The following is a 13,326-nucleotide window of genomic DNA, read 5'->3' as shown; positions in this document are numbered from 1 at the left end:
TTCCAATCTCACCTTAAATGATTGGTGGCGACTCCTCACATTTCGAAATGATTTTCAAAGAGAAAACCTCCGAGTCGGTATCAGTCTTTCCCTGCCCGGGTGAAAAACGGTGTCGACATATATATATATATATATATATATAATTCATAAATTTGTTGCGCGATAATTATATATATATAGATAAATTATTTTTTATATTAGATAAATTATGTGGACTTATTTTAAAATTATAATTATTCCAATTTTTAAGAATATGAATTTATAGGTATGTAATAATAATTTTATTTTATTTGTACTAATAAATAATCAGTCTTCAAGTTCCCATGAATCCATCTTGTAAAATCTTTCACTTTCTTTTTTAGGTTCAAGAAAAAATTTAGGTAGTTACTCCAATCCAGAGTTATGACATACTTAAGATCCAATTGAGATTTACATAAGAATTTAAAAATTGTTCATCGAGAGTGACGGTGGTAGGATTCAAACTTGGCCTTACAAACTCAAATTCCTGAATCCTAACCACTTGTATCAACACTCGTTGGCAAATACCTCACTTTCACTAGTAGCTCACTAGTATAAAAATGAACTTATTGAACAGTGATAAAAATGATATTATTCTTTTTAAAAGTTTAGAGATCGATGAGTTACGTCTGCATGATTTATATGCATTCATTATCAATTAATCAAAAAAATTAAATAAATACTATCTTATAATCACTCTACTGTATATCATAATCCTACCCTCCACCGGCACAAGACAATAAAACAGTGCAAAGTTAGTATTTTATTGATTAAGTTGGTATCGTTTTAATTTTTATAACCAAATACGATCAAAACTTGTATGAAGAAAAGTATAAATAAAAAGCTCGGATACTGATTTAGTAATGTATTATTATATGCTAAATAAACTTATTTGTTAAAATTTTCTTATTATTCAAAAAAAGTTTCCCTTTCACCATTTTCGAGCTGCCACTTGGAGAATGCTCAAAATCATCCATTTTTCCCTTTTAGTTTTACTTATTTTTCATTAGGTATGAACATGGTTGCTATTTGATCGGTGACTATCCACCTTTTCCTTTTCTAATTCCTTGTGATGCAATTCTTTCATGCATTGGTTGTAGTGCAAGTTATACTTGTAAAAACTTTTTAATAATGCAATACAGACGGACAGTTTATCTAAAAATATAGCAACATTCAACAAATATTTTACGACATATATACATATCGGATAGCATAAGACTGAAGATTTGTAGGAAGCCATTAGAAGCTTGCAGGGAATAAGTCACTAGGATATACAGGGTAATATAGTGATCAAACCCAAATTATGCTACAGTTTCTAGAAGTTGCATACGGAAGTAACATACAAATACTCCCCCCCCCCCACGATATACATTGCGAATACGACACTTTTCTTCAAACAATATTCGAGGTCTGTTTGCTTACTTGAATTACATCGTCCCACTGTCATCTTAGGCAGGCCACTCACATATTTAATACTACCTACATTTTACATTAAAGCACACAACTTTGAAGATCTTACAACTTCATGTTTCACCAAACAATCTTCAACGGCGTTCGATTCTTTTAGAAAAATTTTGAACACAACAGTCCCAATTTGAGAAATAAGAGAGTCAATCTCCTTGAGCATACCCCACAACTTCCTGGGTCTGGACTCATGATCCTCTATCCATTTAACTGCAGTAGCCGAGTTGGATTCAATAATCAATAGCGCTTTCCCCTTCCTTTCAGCTTTTAATAAGCTCTCCAATGCATATTTAATGGCTAGTAACTCATTTGTGTCTTCATCTTGGATGCCTACGAAAGTAAAAACCTCTCAAATGTTATTTGGGTTGCTGTCATATTATATTATGACACCGGAATTGGAGGGATCTTTCTTACTTTCCACTGCAATGTTTGTAATCTTCCGCTTCAAAGATTTTGACATTGTTTCAGCTGCTTCTATTTCAGATGTGCTAGATGATTGTGAGGGAGGGTTGGGAGGGTAGGCTGGTGTTGATGGAGGCCTCATCTGTGGCTGCATAGAGGACTGCTGCTGCTGTTGTACTTGCTGTGGTAATTGTTGTGGAACATGAACCGGAGCAGGAGCATGGAGGTTGGATAACTGCTTAGAAGGTACATAATAGGATTGTTGGGTCAAATTCTGAGGTAGGGCTTGAGAGTGCGGCACCACAGGCTGTTGTGGTGGTGCAACTTGATGCGGAAGGGCAAGAGCTAATTGCTGGTTTTGCATCTCAGATGTGTGGTCCGTCTTTTTAGAATCGGAGACAGGTGGTGATGCCTTCTCCTCAGTGGATTGTGAATGGCTGGAAGAAGTAGAATCCTTGTGAACAAGTTGTAATTTAGCCAACTCCTCTCGAGTCTCCGCTAGCTCCTGCTTATCTCTTAGTATCTGCACAGACCTGTGGACCTACATTGTGCAATGAAAGTAAATTTCCAGAATCAAATGGTACGGTTTCGACACATGGTGACCAAGGCATCTATACTAGCAGCAAGAGAAAAAGGTAACAAACAAGGTGATGGAACTGAAGTCCAGCTGGAAGAAAATTCCGAACTCAATTCTCTGATATAATCTCTCTTAAACAGGCCAATAAAAGAGATCAAGTGTGTAATTTAAGAGTGGCTTATCTCCAAAATATTCAACTAAGAGAACATGCAGAATGAACCTGAATCCAAATCTAATCTCCATATGATATGGATCCAAAGGAAAAAAATTAAAATTTTGTCAAAGTTTAAAGCTAATAGCAGAAGCAGAAGTTACTCCTAGAATACAACAGCAGTAGCGCAATAAACTATCAGATCTTTTCTAATCCATATTTAATGTACTTCTCTTTCTTGCAGCTCCATTTTAGATAATTAGGTCGGTGTCTATAGAGGAAAAAGATAAATAGATGTTTGCTGTAAAGAACAAGGACCATAAAAGCATCTCAAGGCTTAAAAGGGTATAAAACTAAGAAGTCGGGACTGAGGGTACAAATGATATACAATGTTCTCAGGATACTCACCTCTTGGAGATGTTTCTCAATAGATTTGAGCTTTGAATCTGCATCACCATTATCACGAACTAAATCAGATCGCATTTCTCCAATAGATTTATCAAGATTGTAGCAATATAAATTCCAACTGTGACAGTCGTGAACTTATTCCCTCAAGAAAGCACATTAGGTTGTCCACATGTTTTTTCATGGTCTTCTCAACAGTAGGAGTCACATCCAAGTATGAATCGTCCGGTTGACTGTATGCATAAGGTGGGAACATTGATCGTGTCACTCTGCCTTTGTGAAAATCCTGCAGAGGTCAATCTAACATGATCAATTATTTACCTCTAGAAGAAAAAGGCACCGATAAATACCACTAGAAAATGAAGAAGTGTAGCTTTGTTTTCCCAGGAATAAATAGGATATGTAATGCAACCCTTAAGACGATATTTTTCAACTCATTGTTTCACAACAAAAAGCAAAAGATCAACGGCTCAATCCAAAAACATGCCATGGCCGAAAATCCATCTAGTATGAGAACTTTAGGGTCTAAACTTCAGTTCGTGGAACTTCATGTGACCTTGTCTAGGTTTGGTCATTATTTCTGTGGGGAACAAAGACAAATGCTTATGATCAAGAAGTGCATGTGACCTTGTCTAGGTTTGGTCATTGTTTCTCTAGGGAACTACAAAGACGAATGCTTAGGAACAAGGATTGAAATGCAACAACGATATATGTTATAGGAAAATAGATACCTAAAATGACAGATTTGACTTTACTAATTCTTAGGATCAAGGATGGACATGCAATAAAGATATATGCTATATTGCTATGGGAAAATAAAAGCCAAAATGGTGGATTAGACCTCCCTCTCCCCCGACAGCTGCAAAAATACAAATAGGTTGCTGACTTTTCATAACTCTAGAATGTTAATAAGGTAGAGTATATATTTGATTAACAAAGGGTAATTCTCTTTCCGATCAAAAAACGTTCTCCAAAATCCAAACCGCTAAATGCGCCGGAAGCACGAAGAACAGAGATGGAAGCACATCTCTTTTATCCAAAATCTTTTCATAATTCTCTTTTCAAAACTTTCTCCGGTTGGAGAACAAAGATGGAAGCACATCCCATAGGTGCAAGAAGCGTAGTGCCTGCACCCACATGGAAAAACGCTAAATGCGTCGGAAGCACGTGCCCGCCGTTCATCGCCTCGCCTATGCTACCGGAGACGATTTTTCCGACGCCCAGCGCCTAGGTGCGCTTTTTAAAACTAAAGTAACCAATGGGGACATATATAAAGGGAAAAACTAACCACAACCCCTCCCAAAAATGGAAACAAGCTCCAACGATAAAAAGGAGAAAATTACAGAATATGAAAGTTCACTTGTAGACACTCAAATCTTCTTGTAAATTACAAATAGGGTAAATTACACCGTTCCTCACTGAACTTTACTCTCTCTATTATTTTGTTCACCGTATTTTTAATTTTTCTATTTTATTCACTGAACTCTACATATTGAACCATTTTATACATTATGCCGTCAACTTTTTAACAGTGTTATGATATGATACAAGTATCGAAACGACGTCGTTTTGAAAAACTCAAATATACACTAAAACAACGTCATTTTGAATCTTCTTTTCCCGCTGTCGTTGTCAGCCACCATGTCATTTTTCATTCTGGTCACTGTTGACTGTTGTTAATGGTGGTCGTTCAGTCCCAAAATTCATGGATTGGTTCGTCTCGACCCTCTGAGTCTGAATCGAGTAATTGTTACACCGAAAAATGTTCCAAAAATCTGTGAATATTGACTGAAACATTTGGCTTACTCACTTTCAATCTCCGATTCGTGGAATTCAGAGAAAGTTCCGGCAAAATGAAGGTCGATTTGGGACTCAAGGTGTCGAGATGAAGCGATCCATGAAATTTAAGACCGGTCACCATCTACGACGATCGACGGTGGCCGACTGTGACATCCGACCATTATATGTTTTTATTTTATTGTTGGGTGAGCAAAATAGGAGAAAAAATAAAATTCAGTGAGAAATATTTCTAATTATTTTATATTAAATGATAATAAAAAATAACACATCATCACACCACTAAAGATATTTAACGATATAATAAACAAAATAATTTAATTTGTAAAGTTTTATAAGTAAAATTATAATAAATAAAATATGATAAAATTCAATGATACACGGTGTAATTTACCGTTACAATGTTTCTGATATAAGTTTTTAGATTTAAGTCAACTATCGATCAAAGTGATCACAAAATTATTAAAACAATGAAAAAAAATAAGCTTTTATCTTTGTCAAATCAAACTCTCGATAAAACCCTAATCAAATCAAAACCCCCAACCCGCAAAAGAAGAGAGAGAAGAAAACCCCACAAATAAAAAGCAACAGATACCTTACTGGAGCTGCTGGTAGTGGTTCTGATAGCGGTTTCAGACAATTCCTGGTTCCCATAGTCCTCATAAGAGCAAAGAATATCATCGGACCCAAAATCGAACCCTTTGGAACCACCGGAGTTTCGCCAACCCGACATCCCAGAAGTCATCTTCCCTGAAAAAGAAAGCAGAGGCTGGCCCAAATCGAAACAGTAAAATTAGTTCTCTCTTGATACTACGGAAAGAGGGAAGTAAAAAGTCAATATTTTTAGGCCTTTTTCTTTTTGGTACTGAGCGAAGAGATTAAAACTGAAACTGAAAATAAAGATTATGATTGAAGGTCGACTTGTTTACAAACAAAGCAGAGGAGATTAAATTTATTTCAGCGTGTGTTTAGTTCGTGGAATAAACATAAAAAAAAAAGAACGATTAAATGACTTGAAGAAAAATATAAAAAAATATCACAAAGATAGAGAAAAAATAAAATTATTTTTATTAAAAAATTAGAAAAACAAAGAAAGAAAAGAGAATTAACGGTCGATAATCAATATTAATATTAGTGTCACCTCCTCCTAAATAAAATCAAAGAAAAAATTGATCTAGTTTATAAAAAACTAATACAAACCCTAAAGAAAAAAAGGAAATAACAATTAGGGTTAAATTTATATTATTTTGAAATTAATTTATATTGAACTATTGTAGATATCTATGTAATACATAAATTTGTTGTGTGATAATTATATTATAGATAGATACATTTATTTTTTTGCATTAGATAAATTATATGAACCTATTTTAAAATTGTAATTATTACAATTAATAAGAATGTGAATATATATGTATATAGTAATAATAGATTTATTTTATTTTATTTATTCTAATAAATAATCAGTCTCTAATCCTTCACTTTCACTAATAGCTCACTGGCCTAAAAATGTTCTCACGAACTAGTGAACGATTTCATGATAAAATAAAATATTATTCGTTTTAAAGATTTTAAATTTGATTAACTGTATATATAATATGTATGCATTCATTATCAATTAATTAAAAAATTATAAATAAATACTATCTTATAATCACTTCACCCTAAATATTAATCCTACCCTAATACCCTCCATCATAACAAGTCACAGAAATAGTGAAAAGTTAGAATTTTATTCATTAAGTTGGCATCCTTGAAAAAAATTTATAACCAAATACGGTCAAAAGTTGTGTATACAAGTATAGATAAATAGCACGAATCAAAAGACTTCGATTGTAAAGGAATATTCAACAGATATTTAACGATATTAGAAGCTTGCAGGGAATGAGTCACCAGGATAAACAGGGTAATATGGTGATCAAACCCAAATTAAGCTACAGTTTCTAGAAGTTGCATACGGAAGTAACATACAAATACTCGTTTCCCTCCCAAGATATACATTGCGAGTACGACCCTTTTATTCAAACAATATTCGTGGTCGGTTCGAACATGCAAATTGCATTTACCATCCTCCTCTCTGCGAGCCGCCAGAGGAATGCACACTCAGCCTATCAAGCACGGCATTAAAATCCACCGGCTGCCCACTCTCCTCCATCCTCTGAATCACACTGCCAACATGGTCCACCCTGAAACCCATGCCCACTAACTTCTCAACCAGTTCATTGTAAGGATGGTTGCGAACATACTGTGGATGGCCGGTGTTTCTAAATCCACATTGAACAGTCTGAAGAGAAACATTAGCAGGGGGGGTACCCACCCTGTGAGAAGTGAGGCTGTTGGGGCAGGTGATGATCTGTTCTACCCCCTTCACTATCATACATCATGTATGCAGTTCCCGGAGGAGGAGGGGGATTGGAGCCAGAAGCCTGATACCCATCCCTTGGTTGTGCTTCAAAAGTACTCTTCATTTGCTGCGGAGGTGTTCTTCCAGGCACTCCGTACCCGTAAGGAATGGTATCAGACCGACTAGGCACAGGTTGTGGAACTCCAGAATATGGGACCTGCATAGGGTTGTTGTGCGGTAATGTATTGGGAGGAGATGGGTTCGATGATTGTGTGGGAGGGTAGGAAGTGTAAGCTGGTGTGGATGGAGGCATCATCTGTGGTTGCATAGTGGACTGCTGCTGCTGCTGTACTTGTTGTGGTAATTGTTGTGGCCACTGCTGCGGATACCGAGGGAATGATTGAACAGGTGGTGCCTGATGGGTCTGCGTAGGCTGTGGTGACATCCCAGACATGTCTTGGATATGAGGAGTTTGGTATTGTTTGATCAGGTGGCAAATATCGACTTTGAGTGTGTTGAGTTGGTGCTGGAACCGTAAGTGAAGGTGGTGCAGGGCCTGGGGCTGGGGCTGGAACATGGACTTGAGCTGGAGCTGGAGCTTGAGTATGAGGGTTGGATAACTGGTTTGAAGGAAGATAATAGGATTGTTGGGTCAAATTCTGAGGTTGAGCTTGAGAGTGCGGCACCACAGGCTGTTGTGGTGGTGCAACTTGATGTGGAAGGGCAAGATCTAATTGTTGATTTTGCATCTCAGATGCGTGGTCCGTCTTTTTAGAATCGGAGACAGATGGTGATGCCTTCTCCTCAGTGGATTGTGAATAGCTGGAAGAAGTAGAATCCTTGCGAACAAGTTGTAATTTAGCCAACTCCTTTTGAGTCTCCGCTAACTCCTGCTTATCTCTTAGTATCTGCACAGACCTGTGGACCTACATTGTGCAATGAAAGTAAATTTCCAGAATCAAATGGTACAGTTTCGACACATGATGACCAAGGTATCTATACTCACAGCAAGAGAAAAAGGTAACAAACAAGGAGATGGAACTGAAGTCCAGCTGGAAGAAATTCTGAACTCAATTCTCTGATCAATATTCAACTAAGAGAACATGCAGAATGAATCTGAATCCAAATCTAATCTCCATATGATATGGATCCAAAGGGGAAAAAATCAAAATTTTGTCAAAGTTTAAAGCTAATAGCAGAAGCTGAAGTTACTCCTAGAATATAACAGCAGGAGCACAATAAACTACCAGATCTTTCCTAATCCATATTTAATGTACTTCTCTTTCTTGCAGCTCCATTTTAGATAATTAGGTCAGTGTCTATAGAGGAAAATGATAAATAGATGTTTGCTGTAAAGAACAAGGACCATAAAAGCATCTCAAGGCTTAAAAGGGTATAAAACTAAGAAGTCGGGATGAGGTACAAATGATATACAATGTTCTTCTCTTTCTTGCAGCTCCATTTTAGATAATTAGGTCAGTGTCTATAGAGGAAAATGATAAATAGATGTTTGCTGTAAAGAACAAGGACCATAAAAGCATCTCAAGGCTTAAAAGGGTATAAAACTAAGAAGTCGGGACTGAGGGTACAAATGATATACAATGTTCTCAGGATACTCACCTCTTGGAGATGGTTTCTCAATAGATTTGAGCTTTGAATCTGCATCCCCATTATCACGATCTAAATCAGATCGCATTTCTCCAATTGATTTATCGAGATTGTAGCAATATAATTCCAACTGTGACAGTCGTGAACTTATTCCCTCAAGAAAGCGCATTAGGTTGTCCCCGTGTTTTTTCATGGTTTTCTCAACAGTAGCAGTCACATCCAAGTATGAATCGTCCGGTTGACTGTATGCATTAGGTGGGAACATCGATCGTGTCACTCTGCATTTGTGAAAATCCTGCAGAGGTCAATCTAACATGATCAATTATTTACCTCTAGAAGCAAAAGGCACTGATAAATACCACTTGTCACAATAGAAAATGAAGAAGTGTAGCTCAGTTTTCCCAGGAATAAATAGGATATGTAAATGTAATGCAACACTTAAGACGATATTTTTCAACTCATTGTTTCACAACAAAAAGCAAAAGATCAAAGGCTCAATCCAAAAACATTCCATGGCCGAAAAACCATCTAGTATGAGAACTTTAGGGTCTAAACTTCAGTTCGTGGAACTTCATGTGACCTTGTCTAGGTTTGGTCATTATTTCTGTGGGGAACTACAAAGACAAATGCTTATGATTAAGAAGTTCATGTGGCCTTTTCTAGGTTTGGTAATTGTTTCTCTAGGGAACTACAAAGACAAATGCTTAGGAACAAGGATTGAAATGCAACAATGAAATATGTTATAGGAAAATAGATACCTAAAATGACATATTTGACTTTACAAATTCTTAGGATCAAGGATGGAAATGCCATAAAGATATATGCTATATTGCTATGGAAAATAAAAGCCAAAATGGTAGATTAGACCTCCCTCTCCCCCGACAGCTGCAAAAATACAAATAGGTTGCTGACTTTTCATAACTCTAGAATGTTATTAAGGTAGAGTATATATTTGATTAACAAAGGGTAATTCTCTTTCTGATCAAAAAAACGTTCTCCAAAAAATCCAAACCTAAAATTTCTACACATTGCATATACCACAAATGTGATATAATATAGAAAGTTTCTCACTACTCCATCCAAGACTGAACTTCAGCCAACATCAGGATCTACTTCCTGCAATTGGAAAACAATTTTTCATTTTCTTAAAAGCAATGCCAAAGAATCAACATTCTCTTGTCCTCGTAAAAAAGGGAGTAAAGCGGCAACGAAATTACAGACACCACAAACTTCCTAACAATATCCAAATCATATGCTTTCTACCCTTTGCAAATACCATGATTTGTTAACACTCAAGTCATGGCTGATTACTCTCGGTTTAGTATGTTACCATAAGATTTGTAACCAATTAATTGGATACATGTGTGTGTGTGTGTGTGTATATATATCTTTCACAGAATCAATCCCATACAAGAATATGCCGAGCTCAGCATGTCTGGAAGCACAGGAGAACGTTCTTTTGCTGATATTATTACCAGTATACGATACTGGATCATTCATGGTATTACTATACCTTCCCTATTCATAGGGGCTGGTTATTTGTCAGCATATCTTTAGCTTATGATGTGTTTGGAAGCCCTCGTCCAAACGAGTATTTTACAGAGAGTCGACAAGGAATTGCATTAACAACAGAAAAAACCGCAACCCCTCCACAGATCTTCACTAATTACAAATAAAGATCACAAATATTTCCAATATAAGTTTATAGATTTTCTCACACCACGCCAAAAAATAGGAAAAGCGGTATGTTCTAACCTTCACTAATTCGAAGTCAACCATCGATCAAATGGATAACAAAATTATGAAGAAAAAAATTAAGCCTTTCTCTTTGTCAAATCAAATTCTCAATAAACCCTAATCAGATCAAATCCCCTTCCCGCAAAAGGGGAAAAACCCACAAATAAAAAACGAACTGATAGTCAGATACCTTGCTGGAGCTGCTGGTAGTGGTACCGATAGCGGTTTCAGCGTGGCTACCATTAGACGATTCATGGTTCCCGTAGTCCTCATAAGAGCAAAGAATATCATCGGACCCAAAATCGAACCCTTTGGATCCACCGAAGTTGCCCCGACCCGATAACCCGGAAGCCATTTTCCTTGAAACGAATAAAACACAGGCTGACCCCAAATCGAAACAGAAAAATTAGATCTAAGTTGAAAAAAACTAAAAGTTTAGATTGATAATCGGATGTAATGATAGTTTAGATATTAAATGCTTACATAAATTTTAAAGCGTACATGATTTTACAATTGGGTAAACAACACTGATGGTCACTTTTATTTTTAATCCATTCCATTTTGATCATACATTTTTTAAAGTTTAATTTCGGTCACTTTTATTTTCAATCTGTCTTATTTTGGTCACTGGAACCTAGGTAAAATAGTTAAATTTTAATTTAACCATTGAATTATAGATAGAATATTAATTTGAATTTAAACTTATATAAAATATTAATTTAACACTTAAATGTTATATAAAAACATTAATTTGACTCTTGGATCCAACCAAAGTTCATGTTGCTAGCCGCCACTCATCATTGTCGTTGGTCATTGTCGATTGTCGTCACCAATCACCACCAGACGTTGTTATTGATGATTGTTAGATCCCCAAAATTTTCAATTCATTCTTTTTGACCTCCTCAACATAAATTCAATATTCATTTCACCATAAAAATATAAGATCAAAAATAAAATAAAATAAGATTTGACCATGAAGGTTAAATTAGTATTTTATATGAAATTTAGAGTCAAATCAATATTTTATCTAAAATTCACGAGTCAAATTAAAGTTCAACTATTTTCACTAATATGTCAGGTAAGAAAAGTAACGAAATTTAACGGTAAAATGATCAAAACTATTTTTTTTTAAATCGATCAGATCAAAAATATAAGAGACCACGATTATTGTTTGCCTAATTTTAAACACATGGCCACATATTACATGAATAATTTAAAAAAGTTATGTAAAAAAATTAATTGGATTCTAATAGGATTGTTTTAACATATTAATTCTAAACTATTTATGCAAATTTTAGTTAATATTACGTTGTATTATCATAGTCAAAGGACGATTGCAATTTCGTTTATCTAGACAACTCAACAACCTTGGGCATAATTTGGGAGATTTTTTTTGCCCATTAGGGCATTTGTGTTTTTTATTTATTCCATTAGGAAAGTCGAACTTTTATTTTGAAAAATACGATAAATACTACAGTATTTAAAGAATTCGACATGTCGAAATGACGAGTTTTAATAAAAAAATATTTTTTATTCAAACTCATCACTCTAACGTGATAAACTCTAATAAAAATATAATTTTTTGTTAAAATTTATCACATCAAGGGAAACAGTTTGAATATAAAATATTTTTTTATCGAAACTCAAAATGATAAATTTCACTCACTGTAAAGATTATAGTAGATCACAAAATAAAATTGTATATCTTATTTTGTAAAAAAAAAAATCAAGCTGCCCTATGGGTCATGTAATCCCTGGGCCAAATACACTTTTACAATAATTTCTTCAAATACAAACATTGTGATCTAGATAATTGACATGTCAGATCATTATTAATGTCAAAAGTACATAATTATCTGTTAATCGGTCACATCGGAGCCGTCCATTCACATAAACGGAGGAGAAGATGAATTATTATTCTCCACAAATATTAAAAAATACATTCTTTATTTTATTTTAAATTATCTTTGGGAAACATAATGTTCTTTCGTAAAGTTTTATAGTACGACATCTTTAATATATAATTAAAATATATATTATTAATTTTTTATTATTTAAATAATAAAATTGGTAATAAAATATTTAAAATATTATTATTTTTACTTAAAATATTAATATTTTTAATATTTTTGATAAAGTATCCAACAATAACAAAACTAATAGAAAAAAATAATAAAATCGATAGCGCTTTACTGATTTTGTTAACAAAACTGGTGAAACGCCTAATAATAACAAAACTGGTATAAATAATAATATTTTCGATAATTTTTTACCAATTTTATTATTTAAATAATAACAAAATCAATAATACTTTTAACTGTAAATTAAGATTGTCGCACGTGATATTTTTTCTATTGTTTCTTATTATCAATTCCATAGACATTCTTATGATTATCCAAACTGTCCATAGACACTCTTTTGGACGTCTCAAACGTCATTTTTCGCCGGATTATTATAAATTACATAAATGATTAATAAAATAATAGCATAAGAAATTTTAATTACATAGGAGGTCTCTAAAATACAACAATTATTATAAATTGGTCCTTATGTTTTACAATATTTTATATTAGTCGTTCAACTATGACCCTATTCTAAATTAGTTTCTGAACTTTGAAATATTCTATACCAACCCTTAAATTGTTATCATTTTATTCTGATCATTACGCTAATGTGTTGCTAACTCTTATAGTTAAAAAATTAGTCTATCTTTTATGATCTCGAGAAATAAATCTAAAAAATTCTCGGATCCTTCAAAAATAGATTAACTTTTTTAGAATATCTCTAGTTCAATTCTTGAGACCTTCACAAACATATTAAATT

The 13,326-nt window shown here is 34.3% G+C and overlaps 2 pseudogenes; both read right to left on the bottom strand.

The window, feature by feature from the left end:
• Positions 1-1,484: 1,484 nt before the first annotated feature.
• Positions 1,485-5,714, bottom strand: LOC120137238 (annotated as a pseudogene).
• Positions 5,715-6,650: 936 nt separating this feature from the next.
• LOC120137237 lies at positions 6,651-10,946 on the bottom strand (annotated as a pseudogene).
• Between the last annotated feature and the right edge of the window lie 2,380 nt (positions 10,947-13,326).

Source organism: Hibiscus syriacus, unplaced genomic scaffold (assembly GCF_006381635.1).
Source record: "Hibiscus syriacus cultivar Baekdansim isolate YM2019G1 unplaced genomic scaffold, ASM638163v2 tig00110654_pilon, whole genome shotgun sequence".
NCBI classification, from domain to species: Eukaryota; Viridiplantae; Streptophyta; class Magnoliopsida; order Malvales; family Malvaceae; genus Hibiscus; species Hibiscus syriacus.
The sequence above is the reverse complement of the archived record's forward strand: the minus strand, read 5'-3'. Positions and strand labels throughout refer to the sequence as shown.